Source organism: Geotrypetes seraphini, chromosome 18 (genome assembly GCF_902459505.1).
Source record: "Geotrypetes seraphini chromosome 18, aGeoSer1.1, whole genome shotgun sequence".
Taxonomy (NCBI): domain Eukaryota; kingdom Metazoa; phylum Chordata; class Amphibia; order Gymnophiona; family Dermophiidae; genus Geotrypetes; species Geotrypetes seraphini.
Window position 1 is genome coordinate 43,549,344 of NC_047101.1, and position 27,548 is coordinate 43,576,891.

General features: G+C 45.1%; 1 protein-coding gene across 5 annotated transcripts in view; it reads left to right on the forward strand.

Moving 5' to 3' along the window:
• PCDH1 (protocadherin 1) overlaps positions 1–27,548 on the forward strand; it is a 480,648-nt gene that overhangs the window by 110,423 nt on the left and 342,677 nt on the right. The gene's annotated exons all lie outside the window — the stretch shown is intronic.

The following is a 27,548-nucleotide window of genomic DNA, read 5'->3' on the forward strand; positions in this document are numbered from 1 at the left end:
CCCCCCCCCCCGGCACCTCTTTAAATGTTCACCAGTGCGAGCAGCATCTTCCATTTGCTGCTCGCGCCTTCCTTGGCTCCCTTCTGATGTTACTTTGTGGTCACAGGAAGTGACATCAGAAAGGAGCCGAAGGTGCTGCTCACGCTGATGAACATTTAAAGAAGTATGCAGGGGGCGCTTAAGTGGCAGGAAAGAGTGAGGGGGGGGTCACACGGCATGGCAATAAGGGGCGCCACCCTCCCTTGCTATGTCACTGATCAGAGATAATGATAGCTAAAGACCAAAAGATCTAATCGGCACAGTGAGTTGGTTAGGGTTGTAACTGCAGCTGCTAAGTTCCACCCCCATCAACCCTTTGCAATCTTTTTTTGTGATTGTAAATGTTGCTCCATGTAATTCCTTATCCTAGAAAAATTAGTGTGTTATCCTCAAGAATAGCATGAATATGTAGAAAGTTTCAAGTTTATTTCATATTTGATAAAATCGCATTTTTCAAAGATTACAAAGCGATGTTCAATAAATAATTTTCAAAAAAGGGGGACATACAATATAGGGATAGACAGACGTGCACTTCAAGGGGAAATCAGGGAAGAACTACAATTTAATATAGGAAAGAGAACAAATAAGGATTGAACCATAGGGGTTATATTAGATCAGTGCTTGCCTACTTCAATTAAGAATGTTAACTCGGTTGAAGGGACTCACTAATCAGTTAAAGGCGTCTCTTTATAGGAAATTTTTTAGTTTTGATTTAAATTTCTCAAGATTTTTTTCTTCTCTTATCTGAGCAAGTAATAAGTTCCACATTTGGGGGGTGGTAACAGAGAAAAGTGTGATACGTCTGGTATTTATGGTTCGTAGGGATGGAACAGTAAGTAGGATTTTATTCTCAGATCGTAAAGAGCAGAAAGGAGAATATGGAATGATAACTTGATCTAGGAATAACGATGTGTTTACTTGTAGAACTTTAAATGTAATGAGCGCTTGTTTATAGGTTATTTGGTGATTGATAGGAAGCCTATGTGTGTTCTTTAATAATGATGTTACATGGTCAAATTTTCTTTTACCTGTAATAATTTTTATTGCAGTATTTTGTATCAGTTGTAGTCTTCTTGTTTCTTTTTGTGCGATTCCTTTATACAGTGAATTACAATAATCCAGTTTTGAAATGATCAATGAATGAATTAAAATGTTTAGTGAGGGAGCATCCAAAAAGTTAGCTAAAGATCGAATCATATGCAGCCTGTGGAAACAACTTTTAACAACAGAAATTATTTGATCGTGATAATTTCGTTTATTATCTATGATGACTCCGAGATTCTTATTTTATTGACAGACTGAATTGGAAAGTTAAAGAGCCATACTAAAAGTAGTGACAATCATTAGAGGTGTATGTGATGGATGTAGAGTGTGGGTTCCACTGTGGTTACAGGCCCAGAACTAAAAGACCGATTAACCCAAGGAGACCATCTACCTGTCGCCACCAAAATGCAGGAGACTCCTGCATGACTCTTGACTCAGTGTCCAGCATTGGTCTGGTGGGTGTGAAGTTTTGAATTGCACATGCAAATGGAAGTTTTCAGCATCAGGTCAAACTAGTTGATGCTCCAGGAGATGGAAGTCTTTTGCCAAGGTGCAGTTCAAAACAGAAAAGCTATGTGTTAGTGAAGAAGGGAGGTGGGGATTAATGACCTTCATTCCTTCTGCCATTTCCACTTGGGTGTACTGGAATTTGATCAAATCATAAGAACTTAAGCGTTGCCATACTGAGTTGGCCCAAAGGTCCATCTAGTCCAGTATCCTACTTCCATCAGTGGCCAATCTGGCACCAGGATGGCACTTGACATTTAACTGCTCGTGTCACATGTTTTATGCCCATCATCCAGGTGATATTCAGCTTGTGGCGGTCAGCATTTTAAATGGTGACCACTAGGGGCATTTTATACTTGAATATCAGTACCAAATCCTCCATAAGTACTGTCTTCAAATACGGGAGGATTAGGCAGCTACCAGCAGCTGTCTAAAGATATTCAGACAGGTGCCTGCATAACGTTAAGAAAGCTTTTTGCTGTCCTAACTTTAGCAGGGTGGTTATCCTATTAGCAAACTGAAGTCCACCGCTACCTGGATAACTACTGGCTGTGCATCCAGACCACCCTGGCACTAATCAGATACACAGTAAATGTGATCAACCCACTGGTTTTGGTTTCATAAAGACACACATCCCGGGAGGTCAGTAGTACTCACTGGCATACATTAGCTCTAGAATTACAAGTTATAAAAGTAACTGAGGCAGTCGGAGTGGATATGCAACAGCACTAGCTGCTGAATATCTATTTATTTATTCATTCAGTTTTTTGTACTGTTCTCCCAGGGGAGCTCAGAATGGTTTACATAGATTTATTCAGGTACCTGGGGCAATGGGGGGATTAAGTGACTTGCCCAGGATCACAAGGAGCAGTGTGGGTTTGATCCCATAACCTCAGGGTGCTGAGGCTGTAGCTTTAACCACTGCACCACTCTAGAAATCAAAATGTAGCAAAAGTGAGCCAAGTAAAGGCCAATCAAGCCATTGTGACATCACTGATGAGGTTGGCTCTTAGGTATTGGTGGAATGAGCCATTATGACGTCACAGTACCAGCTCTGGTTATCACAGGCTGAAATATTTCACACTATTTATTTGTTCAGTTTTCTATACTGTTCTCCTAGGGGAGCTCAGAACAGTTTATATGAATTTATTCAGGTATTTAACCATTTTTTCCTTGTATGTCCCAGTGGGCTCACAATCTATCTAATGTACTTGGGGCAATGGGGGGGTGGGGGGGAGAAGTATGGGTTAGAACCCTCAACCTCTGGGTGCTGAGGCTGTAGCTTTAACCACAGCACCACATTCTTACCTGGTTAACTCACACCAAAACTTCTTCCTACGAGGGTTATTTCATAAATAATGCACACTATTTTTTAAAATTTATGTTTTATTTTATTTTTTTCAAGTATTTCTTTACAATCCTTTAATATAGTTTCCCTGCTTTGCAATGACCGAGTCCCAACATCCGGGAAACTTCATTATTCCATCCAAGACACCGTTTTTGTTCAGTTGCCGAATGGCTCGGGTAACGGCGGAAGAAAGCTCTTCCAGAGATGCAAAATGATGTCCATGCATAGGTTGTTTCAACTTTGGAAAAAGGTCGAAGTCTGGTCGACTCATGTCTGGACTGTAGGGAGCATGAGGTAACATCTCCCAGCCGTTTTCGCATAGTTTTTCAATGACGACATTCCCTATGTGCGGGAATTTTCCCTATGTGCTGAAATTTGTATTTTCTAAGTCAATATTCATCTGCCATGATCAGTAACTTTTTTTTTTTTTTTTTAACATCAGCTGTGGTGAGCAAAAAATACTGGTAGATATTTACTACCAGTATTTGAAAAGCATCCACTGCTGAATATCTGCATAAGGTGGTCAGCATTCTGTCTGTCCTAAGTTATGGGACCCACCCATGCTTCTGCCTGGCACAGTCCATATAGTGCTGTTATGCAGAAAAGTGCTTTTGAATATTGAATACTTTGTATTACAAATATGGAGCCTGATATATAAAATGATTTAAATGGCCAGGAGAGGTTTCTGGCCATTTAAATCACCTATCTAGAGCTAACCAGGTATATTCAGTGGCACTTAACATAAGAAAATAAGAATTGCCACTGGTGGGTCAGACCAATGGTCCATCGTGTCCAGCAGTCCGCTCACGCGGCGGCCCTCTGGTCAAAGACCAGCGCCCTAACTGAGACTAGCCCTACCAGCATACGTCCTTGTTCAGTAGGAACTTGTTTTGAATCCCTGGAGGGTGTTTTCCTCTATGACAGACTCTGGAAGAGCGTTCCAGTTTTCTATCACTCTGGGTGAAAAAGAACTTCCTTATGTTTGTACAGAATCTATCCCCTTTCAATTTTAGAGAGTGCCATCTCGTTCTCCCTACCTTGGAGAGGGTGAAAAACCTGTCTTTATCTGCTAAGTCTATTCCTTTCAGTATTATGAATGTTTTGATCATGTCCCCTCTCAGTCTCCTCTGCTCGAGGGAGAAGAAGCCCAGTTTCTCTAATCTTTCCTTGTATGGCAACTCCTCCAGCCCCTTAACCATCTTAGTCGCTCTTCTCTGGACCCTTTCGAGTAGTACTGTGTCCTTCAGTTAATGCAGCTGAAAATGTTGGGCTAGCACCCAATGCGAAAGCAGCTATTTTGGGAACACTCTAGGGATGGAGTCAGCACTTGATTGGCTAAGGTAACTGCTTAAAATAGGACCGCATAATGGTTAAGTACTGAACATTACACTTAACTGGCTATGTTCTTGCCAGCTCCTTATACCCAGAAATTCAATGCCAAAGTCTGGACATGGCCTGTCATTAAATTTTTGGGGTCAGAAAAACACTGATCACCACTGGCTGAATATCAGCGTTGAATAGCATGAAACCTCACGAGTAACCTTTTTTCCGTTTGTTGATATCTGTTTTTGTCTCTGAGCTTCAGCAGTTTTTGTGAAAATGTGTTTCTGTGATTGGCTATTTTTCATCATGTGTGACCTCAATGAGCAGCGCTACAATGTGAGGTTCTGTTTTAAACTGGGCAAAACCGCTACAGAAATGTATGAAATGTTGAAATTGGCTTATGGGGAACATGTCATGAGTCACGGAAGGTGTTTTGAATGCATCAAAATTCATGAATTTTGTGCAAAAATGCGATGACAGTTCTTCCCCAGCCACCTTACCCTCCTGACTTGGCCCCTGACTTCTTCTTGTTTCCTAAACTTAAATCCACGCTGAAAGAAAAGCGATTTCACATCATTGAAACATAAAGCAAAATTTGCAACAACTTTTGACGATTCCTGAAGATGCACTTAAGGATTGTTTCCAGACGTGGAAACGGAGTTCGGAAAAGTATCTATGTAGGGAAGGGGAGTACTTTGAAGGGGACCCAATGGAATAAATTGTAAGATTGTTTAATAAATTTTTATAAAATTAGTCCTGGAACTTTTTGAACAGACCTCGGATATGGACGATGGCCTGTAGAAATAAGTGGTAACACAGGGTTTTACTTGGCTGTCATTCATCCACATTATTTTTTGTAGAGGAAATCTGTTCTTGTACAGAAGTGATCAATCCTTTATGTAGGCGACAAATGTATAATGCATATATTGTGGCATGTTGAATATTCTACCAAAGAAACCTTGAAACTGTTGGCAAATAAGGACCTGGACACCCATCTAGTCCACCTGTTCTGCTCTAGTAACACAGAGCCCTCTCATTCTCATTCTCTACCTTTGTTTCCTTTCAACCAAGGATCTGCTGTTTCTTATCTCATAATTTCTTGATTTCTGTTAGTTTCCTTCTTCCATGTCCACTAGAAACTGTCCCTTCAGGTATTGGATACGTGATTTATTACATATGTGGTGGTCAGTGTGTTTTTTAAGTCACTCTGCAAATGTCTTAAATTTAAAAACCCATGATGTAGGGATTTCATCTTCTGAGATCTGTGCTATGCAAAACATTTACTACAGAAGTGGTTTTATTGGTCTTACTAGTCGTTAAGCCCGTTACATTAACGGGTGCTAGAATATATGTGTGTCTGTCTGTGTTTCTTTATCTCTCTCTCCTTGGCTGCTGTCTGTGTCCTTCTGTCTACCCCCCCTCCCCCGAGCAAAGCTGTCTGCCCCCAGCACACCCCTCCCCCAAAACAGCCCCCTTTTCCTCTCCATGTCTCTCCATGGCCCCTTCTGTCTTCCCCCCCAGAGCAAAACTGTCTGTCCCCAGCACACCTCCCCCCAAAGCAGCCCCCTTTCCCTCTCCCTGTCTCTCCATTGCCCCTTCTGTCTCCCCCCAGCATACCCCTCCCCCCAAAGCAGCCCCCTTTCCGTCTCCCTCTGGCCCCCTGTATTGATTCCCCTGCTTATCCTCCCTGCATCCCGGCGTCTTCTGGCCTGCTCCAGGCCGCAATCGTGGTGGCTGGCCCCAGCGAACCTCACAGGCCGCTCCCCAACCCGGAAGCACACTCCCTCCCGACGTGATCCCGTGCGTCAGAGGGAACGTGCCACCGAGGCCAGAAAGCAGCCCGCGAGGCCCGCAAAAGCCGGCCACGATCGCAGGCTGCCCCGAAGAGAAGGATCAGCAGCAGCGGTGAGCGAGGGCGGGAGGTGAGCTGCTTGCTTCCGGTTGGTGAGGAGCTTGCTTTGGGTTGGTGAGTGAGGAGGGGAGTGGCCAGAGTGATCCCTGGCTGCGTTCTAAAATGGAACGCGTCCATGGATCAGAAAACACGGCCCTAGGGATCACGATTTTTCAAGAGCGCATATCGCGCTCTAGGGTTTTATTATATAGGTTATACCACAGTTTTGGAACAAGTTACCAGTTTATCTGCGTGGTGAAACTTCCTTAGAAAAATTTAAAAGCACATTAAAAAGCCACCTATACAAAGCTCCATTTGAGTCATAGACAGGATAACTTTTTTTTATCAACAATCTCAGGCTCAAATACTTACATCTAATCAGATCTATATATAGGCACAACTTCTCCCCTTCACTTTTAGACCTAGCTTTATTTGTAAAACATTTTTAATTACCTTCCTGATGTTTTTCCTTAAATGTTCTTCTACTTTCTTTAACGATTGTAGTTCATCCCTGTTTCCCTATGTATCACTAATTAATTGTGTACATCGATTGCATGTTTACCTGTATAAATTGTTTTATTTTGTCCCCCCCAAAAAACTTTTATTGTTAATATGCATTGAAATATTTGATACTGCGTTTATATCAAAATTTTAAGAAACTTGATCTTGCAAGAAACTTGTTTTTGGAAATCTTTTTAGGTAAGTCATTTGTAGTTTCTCCTGAATCTTTGGAAGGAGGCTTGCATAACTTTTAGGTGCACTTACTTAGGCTAGCTAAAACCAGGCCTAAATGCCTACCCCTACATTGTGTGCAGATCAGGCGTGTTCTTTAGCAATGCGCTTAGCTTTTAGGAATACCCACAATCCACCCCTGGCCAAGCCCCCTTTTCAGATTCACACACTGCAACTAATGCATACTTTTTATAGAACTGCGCTTTCCAAGTTATGCGTGCATCGTTTAATTTGTGCTGATTAGGCTCAATTATGAGGTGTTAATTGTCAATTATCAGCACCAATTAGGCTAATTAAGTTGTGCGTGCAAATCGGCTGTGTGCCATATACAGAATTTGGGGGAATGTTCATACTCCCTGATCCACTATATCTGATTGCTCTGTTATTGTCTGTGTTACTGAAAGTGACATAAAAAAATATGTAGACTGCACTTGGATCCCAAATGTGGCTGCCTGAACGGGGGTGGGTTACAGCCTCAGGATCATGTCACCCCCTATGCTTAGTTCCCTTTACAGCAGGGGTGTCAAAGTCCTTCCTCAAGGGCCACAGTCCAGTCGGGTTTTCAGGATTTCCCCAATGAATATGAATGAGATCTATTTGCATGCACTGCTTTCATTGTATGCTAATAAAGCTCATGCATATTCATTGGGGAAATCCTAAAAACCCGACTGGATTACGGTCCTCGAGGAGGGACTTTGACACCCCTGCTTTACAGGCTTCCTATGCAAGTTAGGTATCAGTTTAAAATGTTGGTTTGGACGGTCCCCCAGTGTTTATAAGAGTTGCTTAAGATGCATGTGCCAATATGGGCTGACCGTACCTTGGGAGATAGATTTAGTAATTCTGAGTGTGTTTATGTTTATTAAAATTCGAAATCCTGCAGAAGCTTACAACAGTTCTCTGTAGCTAACAATTAAAACAAATATTCAATAGAAGTAAGAAAGGAACTTCATGACATATAGGAAAGACTTATGCAATCGTACAAGAGGAGGGAGGAAAAAAAAAACACTCCATAAAAAATACATATATCTTTCTCAGCAGCAGTCCTGTTGCTATGGAACCTGCTATTGCAAGAAATTAGACTATTCACAGATACTTTAGTTTTTCAGGAAACAGTTCAAAGCTTTTTTTTTTTTTTTTAACCTGTTTTGTGACACCTGAAGGACTGGGAGTTGAAGTGGGTGACTGATGGGCTTATGGTGTATGGTATATTTATGTATTTTTGTTCTATTAAGTGCTTGCTAAATTTAATGAATGAAAAATGGAACTGAATTGCTTGGCTGCTACCAGTCTCATTTCGGACCATGCGTAAGTGTCTTTGAGAGACCCTCTTCCAAAACTGGTGCTCTTATGGATTATAAGGAATTAGGGATGTGCACAGGGTAAAGGTTTCTGATTTTTCCCCAATTGTTGGACTTTTTTCAGTCTATTTTGTATGTTCATTTCAGTAATGTTTTTAGAAAGCACAAATCAACATAATGTGTATTAATTTGTAGGTTAATGCAGTGGTGTAGTCACAGGTGGGCCCAGGTACAACCACTTTGGGCTCAGGTCCACCCACTGTCAGCATATCTTTGAGGTAGCTGGTAGTGAAGGAGTGGCAGAGGATTTCCAAATCCCACCAGCTAACAACTCCCAAAACCTCTCCTCTGCATACCTTTTAAAGGGTCAATTTTCGCCAACAGCAAGCAGCGTGACTGATACATGCTGTTCACGCCAGCTCCAGACACTTCCTTCTGATATACTCTGTCTATGTGGAAACAGAAGGTTGTGTCAGAAGGAAGACTGTGGGGCCAGCGAAGATCGGCTCTGGTCGGGAAGGGGGGAGGGGGAATGGATCTGATTGCCCTTGCCTCGCTTTGATGGGAAAGATGGGATCTTCTACCCACCCAACTGCAGGCCTGCCCAAAATTGGGTGTCAGGTTATGCCCCTGGGTTACTGTGCATTAGAGAATGACATGGTGACAATTTATCACCATTACTGTGGCTAACCGTGGGAAACAATCCCATGTCATTCTTTAGTGTCTATCTCAACCTAAGTCCTTCTACACCAGCATTCTTCAATGCAAGGCCTGAGGGTCAGTGGCTGAGCCCATTCATATACTCTGATTCTTATTTGAGCCAAGTATAGGCTAATGAAGCCATTGTGACATCACTGATGTGATTGGCTCTTAGGCATTGGTGGAATGAGGCATTATGACATCACAATATCTGCTCTGGATACCAGAGACTGTCATTCTTTAGTTTCTATCTCAACCTCAGTCCTTCTACACCAGCATTCTTCAATGCAAAGCTTGAGGGTCACTGGCTGTGCCCATTTGTACTCTGATTCGTCCCTCTCTCCTTAAAGAATGACATGAGGATGGTTTCCCGTAGTTATCAATGGGGACTGAAACGGTTATGAATTCTGTCACCCTGTCATTCTCTACTGTGCATTAAGATGCATGAACTAAGTTTGCTCTAACGAATGCTCATCTTTTCAGAATTGCAGGGGAGTCTCTGAATGAAATTGAAAATTGAGGATTTAAAAGTGAAACGAATAGTATTCACTGCGTTTTGTCAATTACTGGTTCATGCTTGACAGATTTCAAAGTACAGAAAATACATGGCTATTTTAAATTAAAATCCTTGAAACTGAAATTGCTGAGATCATTCCTGATTAAAACAAGATGTTAACATTCTTAACACCTCCATCCCCCACCTGCTGAGATCCATGACAGCTGTTCCTACTCCGGATGCCTGGGACCCTGTTTTGGGATGGCATGTTCCAGACTATTGCAGTTCCATCTGTCACAGTTGGAACAGGAGCACAATGAAGCACAGAGAATGAAAATGATAAAGACTTTCTGAGAAACCAAGCTATAAAACATTTATTTTAGCAATCAGCATTTGGATTAACATCTGGTTACATTACAAAATCATGTGTTTGCTTTTTATTGGGAACATTGATGTGGGAAGCATTGACGTTCTAAGAAGACCCCAGAATACACTTAAGGACCCAGTGGATTCTTATAAGATGAATGCATGCTTCATGAGGAGGGCATGCAATTTAAACACTCCTATAGTTGATTCTACAGTGGTTTATTTCATCATTGGGTTCTAGAGTCTGTTCAGAGGCAGTATGAATCAATTTGCCAAGATGTTATGCATTGGGGCAGAATCTACAAAGCTTGTTGGCATTTCTTTCCTTTTAGGACAGGAAAGGGTGTGTGGGACTTTCCAAAACTATTTTCCTTCATGGAAGGAAATTTGCCTCTTTTAGTTTAGTTCTTGTCCATCTTCCGCAAAATGTCCTTGGAATGTTCTGAAAAATGTCCAAATTCTGATTTGAATTCCAAACCAAATGGTCTGCAGATGAATATACAATAAACTAGAAGTTAAATTTCATCTCAAATTCTCATACACTCAGAATTGTATAATCCAGCCTAGGACCGGAGTCCCAACAGCCGAACCCACTGTGTATGGAAGATTTTATAAATGCTTTGTATATTTTAAAATTTTTCAATCCATGAATGAATAAATAATTACAATAAAGTTGGAAAATGCTAATTACTTAGCTTATAAAGTCTCACGGGTCCATGGATTTGAAAAATTTTAAAATATACAAAGCATTTATAAAATCTTCCATACACAGTGACTGGGTGGTGGGTTCGGCTGTTGGATTCCGGTCCTAGCCTGGATTACACAATTCTGAGTGTATGAGAATTTGAGATGACATTTAACTTCTACTTTATTATATACTAGTCTTATAGCCCATTACATTAACGGGTGCTAGAATATGTGTGTGTGTCTCTCTTTATTTCTTTCTCTCTCTCTCTCTCCTTAGCCGCTTTCTGTCTTTCTTTTTCCTTGGCTGTCCATCACCACCCCTTGCCTGTTCTCCCTGTCCATTCTCCCTTCCTTTTACCTCCCCTTGTCCACCACCACCCTTCACAGCTCTCCTTATGCAGCAGCAGCCCTTCTTCCCTTTGTTTTACCTCTCCCCTGTTCAGCAGCACCTCTTATCCTTCTTCCCCTGGTCCAACATTAGGCCCTCCGTTCCTTTTTCTTCACCCCCCCTGTCCATCAGCACCTCTTTCCTTCTCCCCTGTCCAGCAGTAGGCGTCCCTTCCTTTTTCACCCCCCTCCTCCTTCTTATCCCTATGATACACTTACCTTGCTCTGCCCCTGATCAGAGGTTCCCGACAGCCCCGCCCAGTTGCACCCATTGGAAAAGTTCCCTCTGCCGCGTCCCGCACTCCCTCCTGACGTGACTCCTGCTGTCTTTCTTTCTGTCTGTCTCTGTCCCTGGCCTCCTTTGTCTGTCTGTCTTTCTGTGTATCTCCCTGCCCCCGGTGTCTTTCTTCTTTTCTTTCTGTCTCCCTTCCTCCCTCTGTCTGTCCAAAGCAGCATTCTCTCCCCCTCCAATTTCCCTCCCCCCACACCAGTTCCCTGTACACCATGCCCTGTGTCTTTCTTCTTTTCTTTTCTGTCTCCCTTCCTCCCTCTGTCTGTCCAAAGCAGCATTCCCTCCCCCCACACCAGTTCCCTGTGCACCTGCCCCTGTGTCTTTCTTATTATTCTGTCTCCCTTCCTCCCTCTGTCTGTCTGTCCAAAGCAGCATTCCCTCCCCCCTTCCATTTCCCCCCCCCCCCACCAGTTCTCTGTGCAGCAGCTTTAGCGTTTCCTACTACCTCCTTTCCCTTCCCACAGTCGCGACTACAAAAGCGATCCCGAGTCCTTTTCCGCCTCCCTCTTCCCTTCCCTTCCTGACTACACATGGCGATTCAAGCAGTGTGTGCAGCAGTCTTCACACGCTGCTTTGGGTCCTTCTACTGCCCTGATTACTCTGGCATGTCCAGAGCAAATCAGGGCAGTAGAAGGGCCCGAAGCAGCGTGTGAAGACTGCCGCACACGCTGCTTAAATCACCAGTCGGGCCCGCGGGAAGGGGAAGGGGGGGGGCCACAAATGACTCGGGTCCCGGGCAATGGAAAGTTGCTGGGCTCCTCGGTGGGGGCGCTGAGCGGCCACGATTCCTCTCCTCCCAGACACCCCCCCCCCACCGCTGGAGGAACGGAGATCGGCGGCTACAGCCGCTGGCTTCGGCGTCTTCTATCCACTGCGGCCAACCCTAGCGGAAACAGGAAGTAGTCAGAGAGGGCGGGCCGTAGTGGACAGAAGACGGCAAAGCCAGCGTTAGTGCGGTGCAGCGCTTTTCTCTCCATTTTAAGGCGAGTGAGCCGGCGAGAAGGAGGAGGTGGTGGTTTTGGCGGTGAATGAGGGCGGGAGGGGGGAGTCGCCGGATGTGCTGTGCTTTCCCGATCTGGCCGCCGCATACGCCCTGTGACCATTGACCTACAGATCAGGGATCACAGATCACGCAGGTCTGAGTGTGCATGCAAGGCTAGCGTTTTATTATATAGGATTCATCTGGAGACCATTTGGTTCAAGTTTCAAGTTTATTTAAATATTTGATGAATCGCCTATTACAATTGCTAGGCGATGTACATAGTCTAAGTAAAGAAAACAAAGAAACTAACACATTAACAATATAATATCATTAAAAACATACATAAGGGGTGAGGAAATAAATTAAAAAGTTACAATGTTGGGTTTGGTGAAAAAGGGAAAAAACAAAAGGTAAGGGTTTGTAAAACCAATGCACATGTTAAGGAGTGTCTCTAAAGCAAGTAAAAGTTTCAAGAATTAAAAGCATCTTTGAATAAATAAGTTTTAAAAAGTTTTTTAAATGTTACAATGTCATGTTCGATTCTAATATACTGGGGAAGGGCATTCCACCATTGTGGTCCCATCACTGTAAACATATCTGCTCTTCTTGTCCCTATTATTTTCAAGGAGGGTCCTGAAAGTAGATTTTGGTCAGATGATCGTAGTGAACGTTGGGTATTATATGGAATTAGTGATCTAGAAATAAATTGTGGTTCACTGGATGCTAAGGTCTTGAATATGAGAAGCATTATTTTGAACAAATCCTATGGCCAATTGGGAGCCAGTGAGCGTCTATTAGTAGTGGGGAAACGTGGTCATATTTTTTCGCATTGTAAATTAATTTTATGGCCATATTCTGTATTATCTGTAATCTCCTTTTTTCTTTTTGTGTGGGATTAGTAATTTTTTTATCTCCACATCTTTACATGTCACTCCTCTTAATATCTCTACTGTTTTCAATTTTTTGACAACACATCAAAAATGGCCTCCACATAAGTAGGTAGTCGCAGAATAATTTCTAGGCAGAATATTGACATGTATGAGCAAATATGGGCAATTATGTGTATGTAGGCCATTATTCTAACCACAGAAAACAGGGAGGAATGGAGGAAGTATAATACAAAAATTCAAAATTATCACTCCAAAACAAAAGCACCACACAAGCCAAGAAAACTAGCTTATTACTTAAGCGAAAGAAAAGCCTCAGACAAACGGAGAGGTGTGCCCACACTCTTCCACCCAGCATCATAGGCAAAAAACTTTGTACAAGTTCAAAGTTAGCAGGTGGGAGCAAAAAAATAGCCGAGAATGATTCATGGTAAAAACCACTGAACACAAACGGCCCAGGCTCACGATCGTTTTGTGGCCGGTAACCACTGCTTCAGGGCCTTAGCGCCAAATCCCAGGCTATCCTATAACACAAAACCACAAACCCAAAAGGGAAATGAAAATGCTCACCTGCTGAAAGCTGAAAAAGAGCAAAAGCGCATTCAACTAACCTAGGGCTCCTTTTACAAAGGTGAGTTAGGGCCTTAAATGCATGGAATAGCGCGTGCTAAAATGCCGTGCACGCTAGCCACTACCTGTCCTACTCTTGAGCAGGCTGTAATTTTTCAGCTATGCGTGCGCTAAAAAACTCTTAGCGCACCTTTGTAAAAGGAGCCCTTACAGTACGCAGATCCCAACTGCTGCTTTCAAACACTGCTTTTCAGCCACATATATTCTAAACCATTTTCTATAAATAACACGCACAAAAATGTGAGCATGTATGAGGAATTTATAAAATTGTGCTTTTTGTGTATTGTTGGCTTAGGAGTGTTTTTTGTTGGCTGCCATTTAAATATTTTATCAGTCGCAACATGCGATTTGTACCTAATTTGGTTGTCAGTGGCCTTAGTGCATTCTAAGTTGATTTAATGCACACTAACTGAAGAATTATGCATGTTAAATCAATTACTGCACATGAACCCCTAAGAAACCTGCCTATTATTCATAAGCTTCTCATCCCTCATGATCCTTTGAGAACCTTAAGATCAGCATCTTAGCACCTTCCTTCCCGTTTCCATCTTTAAAATCATTAGTACTCGTAGGCTTCTTCATTCGCAACTAAAGCCCTACAATTTTGGAACTTGTTACCTTCGTATTTATGGTCTGAGCAAAATTTAGATAAATTTAAGGGAAACCTTAAAGGTTTCCTCTTTAAAGACGCGTATGAATGCTAAATGATCTCTGGGTCAATCCTTGACTGTTTCTGTATTACCGTATTTTCGCGGATATAACGCGCACCCGTGTAAAACGCGCACAGGGGTATAGCACGCAGAAATCACGATGATATGTACAAAAACTTTTGTATACCGCGCTCAGGCATATAACGCGCATGATGCCCGACGCTCCTTTCGCCCGCCCTGACTTTCCGTGCGCTGTCCCGACTCTCCGTTCACCCCCCCTGACTTCCGTGCACTGCCCTGACTTTCCGTGCGCTGTCCCGACTCTCCGTTCACCCCCCCTGACTTTCCGTGCACTGTCCCCCCTTGAAGTCCTGTCCCCCCTTGAAGGTCTGTCCCCATCCTGAAAGCCTGATGCCCCCCCCCGACGTCCGATACATCCCCCCCCCGGCAGGACCACTCGCACCCCCACCCCGAAGGACCGCCGACTTCCCGACAATATCGGGCCAGGAGGGAGCCCAAACCCTCCTGGCCACGGCGACCCCCTACCCCCACCCCGCACTACATTACGGGCAGGAGGGATCCCAGGCCCTCCTGCCCTCGACGCAAACCCCCCTCCCTCCAACGACCGCCCCCCCCCAAGAACCTCCGACCGCCCCCCCAGCCGACCCGCGACCCCCTGGCCGACCCCCACGACCCCCCCACCCCCCTTCCCCGTACCTTTGGTAGTTGGCCGGACAGACGGGAGCCAAACCCGCCTGTCCGGCAGGCAGCCAACGAAGGAATGAGGCCGGATTGGCCCATCCGTCCTAAAGCTCCGCCTACTGGTGGGGCCTAAGGCGCGTGGGCCAATCAGAATAGGCCCTGGAGCCTTAGGTCCCACCTGGGGGCGCGGCCTGAGGCACATGGGCCAAACCCGACCATGTGTCTCAGGCCGCGCCCCCAGGTGGGACCTAAGGCTCCAGGGCCTATTCTGATTGGCCCACGCGCCTTAGGCCCCACCAGTAGGCGGAGCTTTAGGACGGATGGGCCAATCCGGCCTCATTCCTTCGTTGGCTGCCTGCCGGACAGGCGGGTTTGGCTCCCGTCTGTCCGGCCAACTTCCAAAGGTACGGGGAAGGGGGGTGGGGGGGTCGTGGGGGTCGGCCAGGGGGGTCGCGGGTCGGCTGGGGGGGCGGTCGGAGGTTCTTGGGGGGGGCGGTCGTTGGAGGGAGGGGGGTTTGCGTCGAGGGCAGGAGGGCCTGGGATCCCTCCTGCCCGTAATGTAGTGCGGGGTGGGGGTAGGGGGTCACCGTGGCCAGGAGGGTTTGGGCTCCCTCCTGGCCCGATATTGTCGGGAAGTCGGCGGTCCTTCGGGGTGGGGGTGCGAGTGGTCCTGCCGGGGGGGATGTATCGGACGTCGGGGAGTCGGCCGGGCAAGAGGGCTTGGGCTCCCTCTTGCTCCGATCGTGGATGCGGGTGCGGGTGGGAGCGCGTGCGAGCGGTCGTTCGGGGTGGGGGTGCGAGCGGTCCTGCTGGGGGGGTGAATCGGGCGTCGGGCGGGGTGGGAACTATGTTTAAAAACTTTTGTATACCGCGCTCAGGCATATAACGTGCGAGGGGTATGCGCGGTAGGTAAAAACGCGTATAAAGCGCGCGCGTTATATCCGCGAAAATACGGTAATCCCATTCACCATTGATATGATTTCTCCCACTGCCCTCTTGTTTTTAACCTTGATTGTACTGTTTTACTTTTTAAAATTGTATTTCCCCCTACTATCCTTTTGTTTGCATGTATGTTACATCTTGTCATTAACAAGTTTGTTAATTGTTCCCCATTTTAATTTTTAATTGTTAAATGCATAGAATGTATGATTAGCATTTCATCAAATTTTAATAAACTTGAAACGAACTTAAAAACAGGTGGTTCTTGAGAAATGGGTTGAAAACCACTGTGGAGGAGTGGCCTAGTGGTTAGAACCCCTGCCTCAGCACCCTGAGGTTGTGGGTTCAATCCCCATGCTGTTCCTTGTGACCCTGGGCAAGTCACTTAACATTCCGTTGCCCCAGGTACCATAGTTAAATTGTGAGCGCACAATTTAGGGAAAAATGAGTATCTGAATGTAAATCACTTCAAATAGAAGTGATATATAAGAAATGTAAATTTTAAAAAATAGCATGTGTTTTAAAAAATTGCTATTAAAACAAATATGTGAAATGGACCAAAAATCACCTGAAAATCTGGAAAATGTTGGAAGAAATTGGAAACAAAACAATGTTTTTCTTTGTGTATGTCCCTAGTAATCAGTGACTTCAGCTCATCCCAAAGGAGCTGAAGTGCTACTGAGAACATTTTCCCCTGAACCATAAAAGAGAAACAAATACTTGTAGTACATACAGCTAGTCCTTTATTAAGATTGAAAAAAGTATATATAAAAGACTAGCCCCCTCTTCTATGAAACTGCGCTAGCGGTTTTTAGTGCAGAGAGCTGTGCTGAATGGACTGCGCTGCTCCCGACGCTCATTGAGTTCCTATGTGCAGGAGCAGCGTGGGTCATTCAGCACGGCTCTCTGCGCTAGAAACCACTAGCGCAGTTTCGTAGAAGAGGGGGTATATGTAATAGAAAACTCTTCCAGTTTATGAGCTTCACATAATAGATGCAAAGTTGCCAAATAATGCAGTTCCAAGAGGTAGGTTAAGTCCAGTCCTAGATTTCTGCCAACCTCATCCTGATGCATTATGGGACTTGCAGTACAGATATCAATGGGTAGAATCTGCTACTACAAATTCCACACTACTTTGGGATATTAGTTTAACTTAAAACCAGGATTGGCCAAAGTATCCCCCTCTTAGAACCGGATAATTTGGCAGCTCTAGATAAGCTTGGAACACTACTGGTATTTACAAATGAAATCTGGATGTATTAGTAGAAATGCTGAGGATGGAAGTGTGGCTTAAAATTAACTGGTAGTGCCAAAATCCAGCACCATCCAGTTCACTTTATGCAGCTAATCCAGATCACACAACTAGCTATCCTAAACTTAAACCAGGTCACGTATCAGAATGCATCAGGGCATCTAGGGAAAACATTGCATTTGGAGTAGGCCCATGTACGTGGGTGGCACTTGTTAACCTAGAAAAGTGTAAACAGAGAATTTATTTACTTAAAGATTTTATAGAGCAACTTCCTGATATCCTATAGCCCAAAGCAGTGTACAAATTAAAAAAAGAACCAAATATATACAAATAAATGAACAAGGAATGTCAAGTCAAATGCAAGGTGCTAATAAGGAAGGTAAAGAGAGATCTTGAAAAAAAAAAAAGATTGTGCTGGAAGCAAAAGCACACAGTAAAAACTTTTTAAGGTATATTAAAAGCAAGAAGATGGGAAGAGAATCGGTTGGACCACCAGGGCCATAGCAGAGAGATTAAATTAATTCTTCACCGAGGAAGATGTGAAGGAATTACCGGTACCAGAAATTGTATTCATTTCTGATGAATCAGAGAAACTCATACAAATCATATTTATTTAAAAATTCATATACCGCATATTAACTATGCGGTTTACAAATTACATTCACATTATCTTAAGTTCCCTATGATCACTAAAAAAACAAACAGGTGTAACACAGATAGACAAACTAGTCAGACACATTTTTTTTATTTCCTCCCCTCACTGGATCACAAAATACCAGGAAAACATAAGCAGACGTTAACAAGTCAAATTTCAACAATAGTAAAACAGGAAGACATCGATAATCAAATGCATATAAGAATATTCTTGAAATTGTATCATAAAAATCCAAAGAAGCAGTACCATCCACAAGGAGGGAATACCATAGAAAGACATAGGAAGGCATTAACAAATAGTTGCATTTTCAACATTTTCTTAAAATTAATCCTCCCAGCACAGAATCTCAGAATGCCAGGCAGGGCATTCCAAAGTTTAGCACTTGCCACAGACATCATTGTTGTTCCAATCTTAACATGCATAATTGACATCTTGCACTAAATGATATAATGGGTCAGTTTGACAAATTGAACCGTAGCAAATCGCCTGGACTAGATGGTATACATCCCAGAGTCCTGATAGAATTGAAAAATGAACTTGCAGAGCTATTGTTTGAAATTAGTAATTAACCCCCCCCCCCCCACACAAAAACTAGCATAGTACCAGAAGACTGGAGAGTGGCCAACATGACATTGATTTTTAAAATAGGGTTCCAGATGTGATCTGGGAAATTATAGACTGGTGAGTCTGACATCAGTGCCGGGCAAAATGGAAGAGACTATTATAAAGTATAAAATGACAGAACATATATGTAAGCATGGATTAATGAGAGAAAGCCAACATTGTTTTAGTCAAGGGAAATTTCTACTTCATTTCTTTGAAGGGGTGAATGCACATGTGGATAAAGGTGAACCGGTTGATATTGTGTATTTGGATTTTCAAAAGCCATTTGACAAAGTACCTCATGAAAGACTTCTGAGAAAATTAGAAAGTTGTGGGATAGGAGGTAATAACCTTTTATGGATTAAGAACAGAGAGTAGGTTTAAATGGTCAATTTTCTCAATGGAAAAGGGTAAATAGTGGGGTTCCCCAGGAGTCTGTGCTGGGACCACTGCTTTTAAATATATTTAGCAATGATCTAGAGATGGTAATAACTAGTGAGATAATTACATTTGCTGATGACACAAAGTTATTCAAATTTGTTAAATCTCAAGAAGATTGTGAAAAATTGCAAGAGGACCTTATGAGACTGGAAGACTGGCGTCAAAATGGCAGATGAATTTTAATGTGAGCAAGTGCAAAGTGATGCATGTGGGAAATAGGAACCCGAACTATAGCAATGTGATGCTGGGTTCTGTGTTAGGAGTCACTGCCCAGGAAAAGGATCTAGGTGTCATCGTTGAGGATATGTTGATACCCTCAGCTCAACGTGCGGCGGCTGCTAAGACAGCAAATAGAATGCTAGGAATTATCAGGAAAGGAATGGAAAACAAAGATGAAAATGTTATAATGCTCTTGTATCGTTCTATGGTACAGCTGCACCTCGAATCCTGTGTGCAGTTCTGGTTACCATAAATAAAAAAATATAGCAGAATTAGAAAAGGTACAGAGAAGGGCGACAAAAATTATAAAAGGGATAGGATGACTTCACTATGAGGAAAGACTATTGCGGATAGGACTTTTTAGCTTGGAGAAGAGACGGCTCGGGGTAATATGATAGAGGTCTATAAAATAATGAGTGGAGTGGAAAGGGTAGATGTGAATCGCTTGTTCACTCTTTCCAAAAATACTAGGATTAGGGGACATGTGATGAAGGTACTAAGTAGCAGATTTTTTTTTTTTCCAATTCTTTATTCATTTTTCCATCTTACAACAAATGTACAATATTACATCAATTAAATCATATATATCACTTGAAATTTTTCTAATATCATCTTCAATACATAAATTAATCCCCTACCCCACTCTCCCTTTCCACAAATATTATAAATCAAACATAGCTTACATATAATATATTCAAAAATATTGATTAAAACAATAATATAACTATATATCCCCCTTTCCCATAATTATAATTATACTTTTAGTGTAAAAAGGTGTCTAATCATCACAATATGTTATCGATGGCCCCCAAATCTTTTTAAAGTTATTATAATTCCCTTTTTGTATAGCAATTATTCTTTCCATTTTGTATATATAACAAATAAACAGATAGAGGAACCAGTTCAAAAAATACTTTCCACTTTCAACGGTGCTCAGAATCCAAGATGGAATGTAAGAACTCAGAGTGGGGGATTAACCCCTACCAGAACTCTTGTGGTATCTATCATTGCACCATGACTGCTGTGAAAAGTTGTTTTGAAACATTGAATAAAATAAGTGATACTTTGTAACTTGCACACTTTCAAATTGCTTATAATGTATGAATGGTTCAAAGGTTAAGTAACTTAGCTGAAGATTGCTGCTAGCGTTAGTTTGGCTGGGTCCTGACGCGTTTCGCCTTACTGGCTTCCTCAGAGAACCCGCATACAATCTTGCATATTGTTATTTATCCTGGTTTGAAATCAGTCAAATTTTCTTTTCCTGAAATTTGACTGATTTCAAACCAGGATAAATAACAATATGCAAGGTTGTATGCGGGTTCTCTGAGGAAGCCAGTAAGGCGAAACGCGTCAGGACCCAGCCAAACTAACGCTAGCAGCAATCTTCAGCTAAGTTACTTAACCTTTGAACCATTCATACATTATAAGCAATTTGAAAGTGTGCAAGTTACAAAGTATCACTTATTTTATTCAATGTTTCAAAACAACTTTTCACAGCAGTCATGGTGCAATGATAGATACCACAAGAGTTCTGGTAGGGGTTAATCCCCCACTCTGAGTTCTTACATTCCATCTTGGATTCTGAGCACCGTTGAAAGTGGAAAGTATTTTTTGAACTGGTTCCTCTATCTGTTTATTTGTGATTCCGTTTTTTGGAACTAGGCTTTTTTGACCTAACCCAGTCGTTTATATTGGCATTTTGTATATATGACATAATGAATTCCACCAGAAGGTGTAATTAAGTCTGGTGTAATTTTTCCAATTTCTAAGTAGATTTAAAACAAAGCGGAGAAAATATTTCTTCACACAACGTTTAATTAAACTCTGGAATTTGTTGCCAGAGAATGTGGTGAAATCGGTTAGCTTAGCAGTTTAAAAAAGGTTTGAATAATTTCCTAAAAGAGAAGTGGCTTGGGGAAATCCACTGCTTATTTCCAGGACAAGCAGCATAAAATCTATTTTACTACTTGGGATCTAGCTAGGTACTTGGGACCGGATAGGGTTGCCAGATTTTCCTTTCTGAAAATCCGGACCCCCCTAGTTCCGCCTTAATCCCACCCCAAGTCCCGCCCCTGCTGCTTGCTCTTGTTGGGCAGGGAGGACGTCCGCGCATGCATGCTAAGTGGTGATGTTGCGCGCAAGACATCATCGCGTGATGGCTGTGCATGCACTGACGTCCTCCCTCCCAACATAGCTTTTCAAAACTTGGACAAAGTGCTGGGTTTTGAAAAGCATCCGGACCCCTGGACAAGTCCTCAAAAGGAGGAAATTGCCGGGGAAATCCTGATGTCTGGTAACCCTAGACCTGGGCCCAGATACACTTGAGGATATGGGCTGATTTGCCAGATCCCACCATTTGTCTGCGTCGTTCTGGTTTGTTTTGCTTTTGATTTCTAGGTGCAGTTCAATTTTTGTATAAAGCTAGGTTTGCATTAATTTATTTGAGGAGGTAGGAAGTCTGGTATTTTCTTCATTTCACTGCTTTACTATCTGCATTTTAACTGGAAACTAATGCACAGCAGCCTTTATGGCAGAGTTCTGTAATACTCTCTATCTTACCCACAAGAATGGACTGCACAAATTCACATTAATCACGATAAAAAATAAAATCACTCAAACTGTGTGACTCAGAGCCCAGCCTGCCTATCTGTCATTATCCCAGGACAAGCAGGCAGCATATTCTTAACGTATGGGTGACGTCACCGACGGAGCCCCGGTACGGACCTTTTTAACTAGAAAGTTCTAGTTGGCCGCACCGCGCATGCGCTGGTGCCTTCCCGCCCGACGGAGGAGTGCGTGGTCTCCAGTTTCTTCGTTTCCGCGGAGCGAAGAAGACGCATGTGCTTTCAACGGCCGTTGAAAACTCTATTTTGCCTTCCCGCTCGCGATTTTTTGATCCTTTTTGTTCTATATTTTGTCTTTTGACTTTACTTTCCTTTTCAAAAAAAAAAAAAAAAAACTCGTGTCTTTTTCTTTGCTTTTTTGCAGCCGGCCCCGGCGGGGCCTGTTGTAATCATACAAGCCTCCGGGTTTGATTTCGCGGAGGCCGTGTTTCCCTTCATGCCCCCGCAACCGGGCTTCAAGAAGTGCCAGCGGTGTGCACGCCCGATCTCTCTGACTGACCCGCACAACTGGTGCCTTCAGTGTTTGGGTCCAGAGCATCGGGCTGACACCTGCACCCGCTGTGCAACTCTCAAGAAACGCACACTTAAGAACCGGCAAATACAGCAAAATATTCTTTTCGGTGCCGGTTCTACCATGGAGCAGGCCCCGACGTCGACGGCACCGCCTAAATTGGCACCGGCCACATCGACACCGCCTGATCCTCCTTCGGGGTCGATAGCGCCAGGTAAGCCGGCTAAGAAGCCTTCCACTTCCCTTGAGCGACCTCCTGTTACAGCGGTGACACCGGTTCTTCCGACGTCCCGCCGATCCCGTAAACGCTCCGCTCCGATCACGGTGAGTGCCTCGTCATCGGCCTCCTCATCGCCGGAGCGTCGAGCAGCACCTATGGTACCGAAGAAATCTAAAGCGGTACCGGTGCCCCCATTGGAGGACCGGATCTCGGCCATCCTCCAGGACAAACTTCAGGAGCAGCTACAGAAGCAACTCCAACAGCTTCTTCCAACCATACTGGCACCGCTCCTTCCGGTACCAGTCCAGACCGAGCCTGGTACCGCCCCACCGGTATCCACCCCTTCGGTACCGCTGAACACATCCATGCCGGTCTTATCTGCTCAGCCTGTACTTCAGACTTGCTCGGCAGAGGACCCGACCCAGGCCCCAGATCGACGCCGGTCATCTCGGGACCGGGATGGACACCATTCCTCCAGGGACAGGGATCGACGCCGGTCTTCATCCCCCGGCACCGTATCCATGCGATCTGGCAAGTCCCTTTCTAAAACACGCCATACTGAACCGGCTGTCAGGGACCCAGACCTGTGGGAGCAATCCCCACTCGGTACCGAAGAGGATGCCTCTTCTACCGATGAGGAACCCTCTATGGCTGAAACCACTTCCAAGCCCGAGCAATCCTCCTTCACGAAATTCCTTCGGGAGATGTCTGCGGCTCTCTCCATCCCACTTGAGTCCGACTCCAAGAAGTCCCAGGCATTTTTAGAAGCCTTGGACTTCGACCAACCTCCCAAGGAATTTCTTAAACTCCCCGTACATGATATCCTACAGGAAACATTTTATAAAAATTTGGAAACCCCACTGACTGTCCCAGGTGCCCCTAAAAAACTGGACAGTTTATACCGGGTCATCCCGATCCCGGGATTTGATAAAACCCAATTGCCCCATGAGAGCCTCCTCGTAGAGTCCACTCTAAAGAAATCTCAGGGATCTAGTGTGTATGCCTCCACCCCTCCTGGCAGAGAGGGAAAAACTATGGACAAATTTGGAAAGCGCCTGTACCAGAATGCCATGCTGGCTAACAGAGCCAACAATTACTCGTTTCATTTTTCATTTTATATGAAACACCTGGTCCAACAACTTTCTGCTTTGGAAAAGTATGTACCTGAGCGTAAAATCCCACTTTTCCAACAGCAGATTTCCAGCCTCCTTCAGCTCAGAAAATTTATGGTGCGCTCGATTTACGACTCCTTCGAGCTTACTTCACGAGCCTCTGCACTAGCTGTAGCCATGCGACGCCTAGCCTGGTTGAGGGTGTCTGACCTTGATGTGAACCACCAAGACCGTCTCGCCAACGCGCCCTGCCTTGGTGATGAACTTTTTGGGGAATCTCTTGATACCACAACACAAAAACTTTCGGCTCATGAGACCAGATGGGACACCCTCATTAAGCCGAAGAAGAAGACTCCACCGGCACGACCATACAGGCCTCAGTCCTCTTATCAACGTCGATTCTCTGCCAGGCCGCTGAATCCTCCTCAGCAACAATCCCGCCGGCCTCGCCACCAACAACAACAACACACTCAGGCTCGTTCTCAGTCCCACCAGGCGACCAAGCCTCTCCCTTCGACTAAAAACCCTCAGCCCTTTTGACTCCTTTCTCCAGGGCATAGCCAGTCTCCACCCTTCCATGCCTCTTCCTCAGCCTATCGGAGGCCGCCTCACCATCTTCCTCCACCGCTGGGAGGCCATCACGTCAGACCTGTGGGTTCTCAACATCATCCGTCACGGATACTCCCTAAGGTTCCAAACTCTACCCATAGATCATCCTCCCGTAGAGTCTGCTTCTCACTCCTCCCAAATTCCTCTCCTCCTTCGGGAGGTCCAATCCCTTCTCCTCCTCAATGCCATCGAAGAAGTTCCGCAAGACCAGAGGGGTCAAGGTTTTTACTCCTGCTACTTCCTGGTACCCAAGAAAACGGGAGATCTTCGTCCTATCCTCGACCTCAGGAACCTCAACAAGTGTTTGGTCAAGGAGAAGTTCAGAATGCTCTCCCTTGCCACACTTTATCCTCTTCTCTCTCAACACGACTGGCTATGTTCCCTGGACCTCAAGGAGGCCTACACCCACATTCCAATCCATCAGGCTTCACGTCGCTACCTCCGATTCCAGGTTCAGAATCACCACTATCAATACAAGGTGCTGCCCTTTGGTCTCGCATCATCGCCCAGGGTGTTCACCAAATGCCTGATTGTGGTAGCGGCCTTTCTCAGGTCCCACAACCTACAAGTGTTCCCCTACTTGGACGATTGGTTGGTGAAAGCAACAACCGCTCCACTTGTGCTGCAATCCACTCACCACACCATCTCTTTCCTCCATCTCCTGGGGTTCGAGATCAATTATCCCAAGTCGCATCTGCTTCCCACGCAGCGCCTTCAGTTCATCGGAGCTCTTCTCGATACCAACTCCATGAGAGCGTTCCTTCCTGCCGACCGGCACCGGACACTGCTTCACCTCTGTCGACAGGTACTCCTCCAACCATCCATCCCTGCTCGCAAGATGATGATTCTTCTGGGTCACATGGCCTCGACAGTCCATGTGGTTCCTCTGGCGCGACTCCATCTGAGAATACCACAATGGACCCTCGCCAACCAATGGTCACAGACCAGGGATCCTCTTTCTCATCCCATCTCTGTAACATCGTCTCTTCAGCAATCTCTTCAATGGTGGTTGAACTCCTCAAATCTTTCCAGGGGCCTCCTTCTTCATCTGCCCCCTCATTCCATGATCATCACCACAGATGCCTCCCCCTATGCATGGGGAGCTCACATGGGGGATCTACGCACCCAGGGACTCTGGACCCCTCAGGAGCGTCAACATCACATCAATTTCCTGGAACTCAGAGCCATGTTTTATGCTCTCAAGGCCTTCCAGCACCTTCTCTATCCTCAAGTTCTTCTCCTATGCACGGACAACCAAGTCGCCATGTACTACATCAACAAGCAAGGAGGCACCGGATCTCGTCTCCTTTGTCAGGAGGCCCTCCGAATTTGGACCTGGGCCACAGCCCACAATCTGTATCTCAAAGCCGTCTATATCCAGGGCGAACAGAACTCCCTGGCCGACCGACTCAGCCGCATCCTTCAACCTCACGAGTGGACCCTGGATCCTCCCACTCTCCACTCCATCTTTGCTCGATGGGGCACTCCACAGGTGGACCTCTTTGCAGCTCCTCACAACCATCAGCTGCCCCAGTTCTGCTCCAGACTCTTCTCTCCACATCGTCTGGCCCCGGATGCTTTCCTACTCGACTGGACGGATCGGTTCCTCTATGCCTTCCCTCCACTTCCTCTGATGTTGCGGACCCTGTTCAAGCTCCGCAAGGACAGGGCCACCATGATTCTCATCGCTCCTCGGTGGCCCAGACAACACTGGTTCTCCCTCCTGCTTCAACTCAGCGCCAGGGAGCCCATTCCTCTTCCTGTATTTCCTTCTCTGCTTACGCAGCAACATCAGTCTCTGCTACATCCCAATCTGTCTTCCCTCCACCTGACAGCTTGGTTTCTCTCGGGCTGACCTCTCCAGCAAACCTGTCTCAGCCGGTCCGTCGCATTTTGGATGCCTCCAGGAAACCCTCCACACTCCAATGTTACCATCAGAAGTGGACCCGGTTCTCCGCTTGGTGTCTCCTTCATCATCACAATCCCACCTCCCTGGCGGTGGAAACTGTACTGGACTATTTGCTCTCTCTCTCCGACGCTGGCCTCAAGTCGACCTCAATCAGAGTGCACCTCTGTGCCATCACTGCGTTTCATGAGCCTATTCTTGGAAAACCCCTCACGGCTCATCCTCTGGTTTCCCGGTTCATGAGAGGCCTCTTCAATATCAAACCACCTCTTCAGCCTCCCCCCGTCGTCTGGGACCTCAATGTGGTTTTGTCAGCCCTCATGAAACCTCCTTTTGAGCCTCTTGCTACTACCTCGCTCAAACTTCTCACATGGAAGGTGCTTTTCCTCATTGCCATCACCTCTGCCAGGAGGGTTAGTGAGCTACATGCACTGGTCGCCGATCCACCGTTCACTGTTTTTCACCATGACAAGGTGGTTCTGCGTACCCATCCTAAATTCCTTCCTAAGGTGGTTTCAGCCTTTCACCTCAACCAGTCCATCGTACTGCCTGTCTTCTTCCCTAAACCCCATTCTCATCCTGGGGAACAGGCTCTTCACACGCTGGATTGTAAGCGTGCCCTGGCGTACTACCTTGACCGTACCAGGGCTCACCGCTCCTCTCCTCAACTCTTTCTGACCTTCGATCCTAACCGTCTGGGTCACCCTGTATCTAAACGGACGCTGTCCAATTGGCTTGCTGCCTGTATTGCGTTCTGTTATGCTCGAGCTGGCCTGTCGCTGGAAGGAGCTGTCACGGCCCACAGGGTCCGAGCTATGGCTGCTTCTGTGGCTTTCCTCCGCTCTACGCCTATTGAGGAAATCTGCAAGGCGGCCACTTGGTCTTCAGTTCACACATTCACTACTCACTACTGCCTGGATGCCTTCTCCAGGCGGGATGGACACTTCGGCCAATCTGTGTTACAAAATTTATTTTCCTAATGGCCAACCATCCCCCCTCCCTCTCTGTTAGCTTGGAGGTCACCCATACGTTAAGAATATGCTGCCTGCTTGTCCTGGGATAAAGCACAGTTACTTACCGTAACAGGTGTTATCCAGGGACAGCAGGCAGATATTCTTACGACCCACCCACCTCCCCGGGTTGGCTTCTTAGCTGGCTTATCTTAACTGGAGACCACGCACTCCTCCGTCGGGCGGGAAGGCACCAGCGCATGCGCGGTGCGGCCAACTAGAACTTTCTAGTTAAAAAGGTCCGTACCGGGGCTCCGTCGGTGACGTCACCCATACGTTAAGAATATCTGCCTGCTGTCCCTGGATAACACCTGTTACGGTAAGTAACTGTGCTTTGTCAACATATCTACTGCTGACGGGCAAGAGATTAACAGTAATTAAAGGTATTTTTAGTTAATGTAAAATGCATCTCGTAGTGTAATGTAAGTGGACTTTCTTCAATCTACTTCCCTGTAATAGTTTGGCTATTCCTCAGGACCAGCTA